This window comes from Cynara cardunculus (assembly GCF_001531365.2).
Source record: "Cynara cardunculus var. scolymus isolate 2C chromosome LG 8, CcrdV1, whole genome shotgun sequence".
In the NCBI taxonomy this organism is placed as follows: Eukaryota; Viridiplantae; Streptophyta; class Magnoliopsida; order Asterales; family Asteraceae; genus Cynara; species Cynara cardunculus.
The window spans coordinates 12,361,765-12,370,069 of NC_037535.1; positions in this window are offsets into that span (position 1 = coordinate 12,361,765).

Genomic DNA, 8,305 nt, shown 5'->3' on the forward strand with positions numbered 1-8,305 from the left:
AAGCTTTATTATTCAATTTCTAAAGGTGAGTGTATTAAGAGCTTTGGATATGAATTGCTTACATACAGTTTGATAAGCATTTGGAACTGGTTTTCATGAATTTTGTTATATTTTATGAGAAGTTCTTGCTTATACCGTTCAAGTGTTGTCCGGATTGAAATCCGGACAATTAAACCGCTTGTGCCTTGTCCAGATATCTTCTAAACCGCCCAATAGGTGACCAGATATTCATCTAAACCGGCCAAGAGGTGATCGGTGTAATTCTAAATCGCTCAAGTGTTATACGGTGTATTGACCGGATTACTTTAAACCGGTCAATGGTTGGACTATGTATTGTTCGGTTTATCTTTAAACCGGTTAGCAATGAAGGTGAAGTATTGTCCGGATTTGTAATCCGGACAAAGATGTTAATTTATTTCAAAGTGTTTTGACCGGACTTGTTATCCGGACAAGAYTGACCGGACTTCAAGTCCGGATAAAAAGAAGGAATGTTTTTGAAATGTTTTTGAAATGAAATGGTGGTGTAACCGCGAGAGAAATGAAATGGCGGTGTAACCGCGAGAGTGATGTAATGGCGGTGTAACCGCGAGAGAGAGAGAGAGAGATGGAATGGCGGTGTAACCGTGAGAGAGAGATGTAATGGCGTTGTAACTGCGAGAGAGATGAAATGGCGGTGTAACCGCGAGAGAGATGTAATGGCGGTGTAACCGCGAGAGAGATATAATGGCGGTGTAACCGAGAGAGAGATGTAATGGCKGTGTAACCGCGAGATGGTTGTATAGGCGGTGTAACCGCGAGAAACAKAAAATATGTTTATGTTTCAGAACAGGTTTGATTCTAAACTGATTGTTTGGAATGTATAATGTTTTGTATGAGATGTATACACTCACTAGACCTTTTTGGTCTAACGCTCAGTTGTTGGACTAACCTGTTTTGCAGGTCAGCGTACTTTGCAAGATAAAGGCAAGGGAAAAGTTTAAACGTTGATAATAGTTTGTTCGTATATGTATTAAAGATACATTTTTGTTAGTCTATGATTTGGTAATAATACTGTTTTCAGTATTTATGTGTATTATGATGTCAGTTATGTGTATATGAGACGTGAGAGTTGTTATATAGAATATGTGGGTTGTTACATTCTGACTTTGAAATACCCATCGATCGTTAAAAGCGATCGTGCTTTCATGCACGCACCACCTCGATACTTGGTCTATCGACGGGGAAACACATGTACTTCTCTTCACCGGACCCTGAATCCGATGAGGAAGAGGCACGTGTAGCAACATCTCGAGATAGTTCCTCTCTTGAGGGTTATCAAGGATGAGATGGAAGTCCTCCCTTGCCTCCCCCTCCTCAAGGCATTGATAGAGACGCCTCAGGAATAGAGGCTCAACCTACAACATCTGTTGCTATAGGGGTTACCCCCATTGTAGAGTTGGTCACAAAGGTCGAGTTCCAAGCCTTTGCTGACTCGATTCAACGGTCCTTAGATGACCTTAAACTCAATATAGCGAGGATTGTTGAATCCACACCCACCATTGACCTTTCATTGATTCAGCAATCCCTTGCGTCCCTCGAGGCTCAATCGAGGGACAATATAACAAGAATCTAGTCATTCTAGCGTCTGGTGGTCCAGCAACACAATTTTCACACTAACCTCATGACCACCAGGCATGACTCCATCAATGCATCCGTAGCTGCCCTCTCGGCACAAATAACTACAACTGATGCATCAATCACCACCCTTACCACCCAAGTCACCAATATCTCCAATTCCATCGCCTCCCTACCCACTACCATCATAACCAGCATACCACAAACAGCCCCTTCCCTCTACAGCACCCACCCCCGATGAAGCATTCACCGCATTTGTTGCAGAGGTATGAAACCTCATATCCTCCATCACCATACCACCCACGACCTCCACCTCCACCCCCAAGACGTGGTCACATGGGCCGACCTTTGCTCTCTTAGTAAGGCATCGGTCTTCAACTTCAACGAGATCAGTTCCAAGTTCGCTTCCAGAGCTTCCGAGCCAACCAATGCCCTCAAGAAGAGTCTTGATCAAACATCAAGAACGCATCAACTCTCTCCTCCTCTTGATGGAAAATACGCGAATGAGAGAATCGGTCAGAAAATATGTTGAGTCACTAAGGCTTAAGAAGAAGAAGAGGGGCCGTGCATCATGCTTCACCAGTCGGCCTCTCAAGAGGCCAAGACATGATGACCCAGACCAAGATGATCATGGTCTTGGTCCTCATGAGGGGGAGAATCCATCCATAACCCTGATGGAAACTGCACCACCACCACCACCACAAGCTCAAGAACCAACCTCCCAACCAACCAATGAAACCAAGGTGAGGGAACCAGAGGCTCAACCCTCTGATGATGTACATAATGTACAAGTTCCCTTTACAGGCACCATAAACCCATCACCACCAGCCAATGAGTCCTCACCAATTTTGGTGAGTTCTTCATTACCCTTTGATCAACCACCCTCTACCTCACCAGAACCAGTTATTCTCTTTACCCCATCACCAACACCACCTTCATCACCAAAGCAAACAGAATCCACTTCCACTCAACCAGAACCTACAAACCCACAGCCAAAAACTACAAACACTCAACCAGAAACTACACCCCAACCAGAACCACAATTATCCCAACCTGAATCAACCCATAGCTAACAAGAACCACCCCTTAGCCAAACAGAACCACCCCTTTGCCAAACAGAACCACCCATTAGCCAACCTACCCAATTGGTGCTTGCAGATATACCCTCCTCCTCAAGGAAACCTCCATCCATCGATCAAGTGTAGGAAATCATATCAAAAATGGAGACCCTAAGGATACATCCACCGGTGCCACCAAGAGAACCAGTCATGATGGAGAACATCCATCAATACCTCTACCATGATAATGATGAGCAAATTATTCTCAATCCTCCCAACCTATCACCAGAATTGATGGACTTGCTCTGACACAGGTTCGTGAGACAGACGACACAACCGTTGTAATAAATGGTGTAATTATTTTGGTTTCAAAATAATTAAAAAAGATGTATATGTATATATATATATATATATATCTAGATATGTAAGTATGTGGAGATGTGTGAGTGTGAGTTTATTTTGAGTAAGTGGCGGCTATGCACTTGCTATGAATATCAAGTGCATATAAAAGTAAAGGTTTTGGGTTTTGGCTGGAAGCAAAAATTTGAGAGAGAAGATTGTGAAAGAAACCACAGACAAAAGAAGATAATTTACAAAGTAAAGGTGAGTGTAATATGTTTTGTGTATTAATCATTTGTACATAATTCAGTTGCTATTGGAACATGCTTATTTTTTAATTGCATTACATATCATCCGGATTCATTCTAAACCGGATGAAGGTTCATACGGATTCATCCTAAACCGGATGAAGGCTCAACTGGATTCATCTTAAATCACTCAAGGCATATCTGATCTATGCTCTAAATCGGTCAAGTATTATCCGGTTTACTCCTTAAACTGACCAAGGGTTATTCGGGTTAGAGCTAAATCGCTCAAGGCTAATCCAGATTCAAGTGGAATTCTTCTAAGTGTTGTCCGGATTATAAATCCGGCCAATGTCCGGATTGTCTATCCGAATGAAGTTAACCGGATTGAAAATCCGGTCAAAGTTATTTATGGAATTTAATTCTAAACTACATGAGAAAAAGAGAGGTAATGATGGTGTAACCGTGAGGGAGTGGACCTCGAGGGAGTGGTAATGGCGGTGTAACCGCGAGGGAGTGGCAATGGCGGTGCAACCGCAAGAAAATGGTAATGGCGTTATAACCGCAAGGAAATGGTAATGGCGGTGTAACAGTGAGGAAATGGTAATGGCGGTGTAACAGTGAGGAAATGGTAATGGCGGTGTAACCGCGATGAAATGGAAATAGCGGTGTAACCGCGAGAAAAAGAGGTGATGGCGGTGTAACCGCTAGAGAGTGGTGATGGCGGTGTAACCATGAGCTACTGTATGAAATAATAGATAAAATGCATATATCAGTACAAGTCTGTTTTGAAACTTCTAATTTGGAATGTAAGTTGTTTGTATGAGTTTGTACACTCACTAGACCTTTTGGGTCTAATGCTCAATTGTTGGACTAATCTGTTTTGCAGGTGATCATACATCACAAGACAAAGGCAAGGGGAAAGTTTAAGAAATAATGTTTAGATGCATATAAGTGTATTAAAAAAAAGTTTTTGTTAGCCCATATTTTGTAAACAATATAACGCTTAGTTATCAGATGTGGTTATTATATAATACATGTTAGTTCAAATTGTGGGTTGTTACAATTGGTATCATAGCCTTAGTTTAAGGGATCTGGGTATTCGGTAATACTTAGACTTAAACTAGAGGTGCGGAAGTTATGATAATAGGTTTCACTGGGACAATGAACATGGGAATATGTTATAGTTGAACCAATTATGAGAAAGATAGATTACATATGACTGATGTAATCATGAGTTATGGATAGACCTAAGGATAAATGTGTTATCATGCTTTGATTATATGTATAATCATATATGTTTATTGTGACAGAAAGAGACGTTCGAGAAATTCGAATATTGAAAAAGACAGAAAATCCTAATCGATCAGGAAGGACCTCTACTGGTTATGAAAGAGGTTGGGGGAGAGGAATTTCAAATCAAGAAGAAGACCTTGAAAATATGATGACTATAGAAACGCGAAGTCGAAGAAGGGGTCGAGGAAGGGCGAGAAATACTAGACAAGAAACTCGTATGGAACAAGAATTATCAGCGCAAGAAAGTTCAATGTCCGGCCGTGGAAGAGGGAGATCAAGGGGTGGACATAATGTACCTGATCCTGGATTTCTTACTCAGGAAATGTTGGCTGCTAAGTTGGGAAAGTTTCAAGAAAGTTTGGTGAATTTATTGGGACGATCAGCACAAAATAACCTAGAAACAATAAGAAATCCTGACCATTAGGAAGAAGTTGGAGCTAGTACTCCGGCAACAGATACATCTGTGCCCCTTACTTCAACTTMAGTTTATAAGGGAGGGGATATTAAAATGTTTCTTTCCTGTAAATCTCCTAAATTTTCTGGTGAACGTGACCCTGTTAAAGTCATGTGTTGGGTTAAGAAAATTGAACTAAGTCTGCAAATTAGCAAAAGCGCAGAGGAAGATAAAGTTATGTTTGTTGTATCTCATCTAAGGTCGAGTGCTTTATACTGGTGGGAGATTCTATCAAGTTTAGATCCAAATATTCTGAAAACCATGTTATGGGAAGAATTTGTGATAAAATTTAAGCTGCAATATTGTCCGGAAGCTGTAGTACGAAAACTAGAAGATGATTTCTTTTGTCTAGAACAGAGAAACATGTCAGTTCGTCGGTATACAGAAGTTTTCATGGGACAATCTCGGTTCGCTGAAGCTTACATTATATCTGAAAACAGTAAAGTAAGAAAGTATATTTGGGGTTTGGAGTCTAATCTTCGAAAGTATGTGATATCTAGAAATCCAACAACATTTCAAGCAGTAGTTGACGCTGCCGAGATACTGGAACAAGACATCAATCGTCAACCACAAGAAAGGGTTGGGGGAAAAAGAAAAGGGGAAACTACAATGACTGATTTTCGTAGACCAAGGTTTATGGAAAATTTGATTCGGCCAGTTCCAAGGTTTGTTTATAAGGCATGTACATGATGTCACAAGATACATCAAGGAAATTGCAATACCGAGTCACGAGTATGTTTTAAATGCCAGGAATCGGGACATATAGCTCGAGACTATCGAATGGTGCAAAGATGTTTTACTTGTAATTCCTCTCAACATGTAAATGCTGATTGTCTGCAACCTAAGGGACGAGGGTCTGGTTTTGCGGGAGACTGTCGAATGGTGCGAACATTTCATTCAATATTACATACTCCCCCTTATGATGAAATGAGAATCATTACATCATACATATGAGTGAATGAAATCTTCCGCGAAAGCCATCAATTCATAAAATTTGCAAGCAGATCTTTTTCAAATCCACTTGTTTAATCTTTTCAGATTAAAGGGAATGGGAAGGTATCAGAGCCTAAGTTTAAGGGATTTAGGTGATCAATTGCATGATGATGCCTAGACTTAAACTATTCTATTGCATATTAGGGTCCCAGACATAGTTAGAACCTTTGAAATAAATATGATAAGTTAAGAGGTCAGTGTGTAAGGTATTTTCGGATTACATCTGGCCAATGTAATTTGAATCTACAGGTACATAACTGAACTTGGACACTTTATTATATTTAGGAATGTGAAAAATGTGTGTTTTAACTTTGATATCTACAGATGGCAAGTCGGTCCAGAAGATCACAAAAGCCTTCAGCATTTGTTCAACCAGAAAGAGTTAAACATGAGGCAACGTCGATGGGTAGAACTAGTCAACGACTATGATGTTGAAATACTTTACCATCCAGGGAAAGCTAGTGTCGTAGCTAATGCGTTAAGCCGAAAAGAAAGAGGAGGAATTATCAAAGCCGTGGCGATGAAAATAGATGTGAGACCAGATTTGCATACAGATATTCAAAGGTGTCAAGTTGAGGCTGTTAAAGAAGGTCACTTGAAAACCAAAAGATTGGGAAAAATGATTGGTAACCTAGAGAAAAACGACAAAGAAATACTATGCTTTCAAGGACAAATCTGGATACCACATTATGGAAATATTCGCGATATAATTCTGAGGGAAAGCCATGAATCTCGATATTTCATCCATCCAGGTACTAATAAAATGTATAAGGATTTGAAAACTTTTTATTGGTGGCCAGGACTAAAGAAAGACATAGCCAGGTATGTGGAAAAATGTATGACATGCCTACAAGTAAAGATAGAGCATCAGAGGCCCTATGAAAAACTATAATCCTTAGAAATTCTTGTTTGGAAATGGGATCATATCACAATGGATTTTATTATGAAGTTACCCCGAACCTCAAGAGGATGTGATGCTATATGGGTAATAGTGGATCGCCTATCCAAATCTGCGCACTTTCTACCGATAAAAGAGAGTTATTCATTGGAAAAGTTAGCTCAGATTTATATTAAGGAAATTGTGACAAGACATGGAGTTCCACTATCTATCATTTCGGACAGAGATAGCAGATTTACATTGAAATTCTGGAAAAGTTTTCAAAAGGCATTAGGGTCTCAAATTCGATTAGGCACGTCATATCATCCTCAAATAGATGGACAAAGTGAAAGAACAATTCAGACACTTGAAGGTATGCTAAGAGCTTGCATCATAGATTTTGGAGGATCATGGGAAGATCATCTTCCAATAATAGAATTTGTATACAATAATAACTATCATTCCAGCATCAAAGCGGCTCCATATGAAGTATTATATGGTCGAAAATGTCGAACCCCTGTATGTTGGAATGAGGTGGGAGAGAAACAATTAACAGTTCCTGAAATTGTGCAAGTAACTTCTGAAAAGATTGATCAAATTCGGGAAAGAATCAAAACAGCTCAAGATCGTCAGAAAAGTTATGCAGATAAGCGCAAAAAGTCAATTGAATTTTGCGTAAATGATTTAGTAATGTTGAAAGTTTCTCCCTGGAAAGGAGTTATGAGATTTGGGAAGAAAGGTAAACTCAATCCAAGATATATTGGTCCATTCAAAATTTGTAAACGAGTTAGACCAGTAGCTTACCAATTGGAATTACCAGAGGAACTTAGTCTGATTCACAATACTTTCCATGTGTCAAACCTAAGGAAATGCCTTGCTGATCCTAGTATGGCAATACCACTTCCGGAGATTAAATTGGATGACAAACTAAATTTTGTAGAAACTCCAAAAGCTATAACCGACCACAAAACCCGTATGTTGAGAAACAAGGAAATAAGCCTTGTAAGGGTATAGTGGCGATTTCACAAAGGATCAGAAGCAACATGGGAATTAGAATCAGAAATGAAAGAAAAATATCCATGGTTATTTGAATGAATTCTGGGACAGAATTCTTTTTAAGGGGGAGAGAATGTTATAACCAGGTTTCACATAACCTGGGTTGAGGTAATTTATACATGCTTATTATGTGGATTACGTGAAATATGCATGTCTAAGTTGAAATACATGATATTGTGTATGCATGACATGTCATAAATGATTTATACATGTATGCATGTAGTGTGAAGCGTACATGAGGTGGTATTTATTGTGTTTAAATGATTCGGGTGGAATCATTATTTTATTATTGAAAAACTTATATCTTCATGGTTAAGAAATCATGAATTTTATAATGCAAAACCACCGCCCAAGATCATTTCTATTGGAGGAA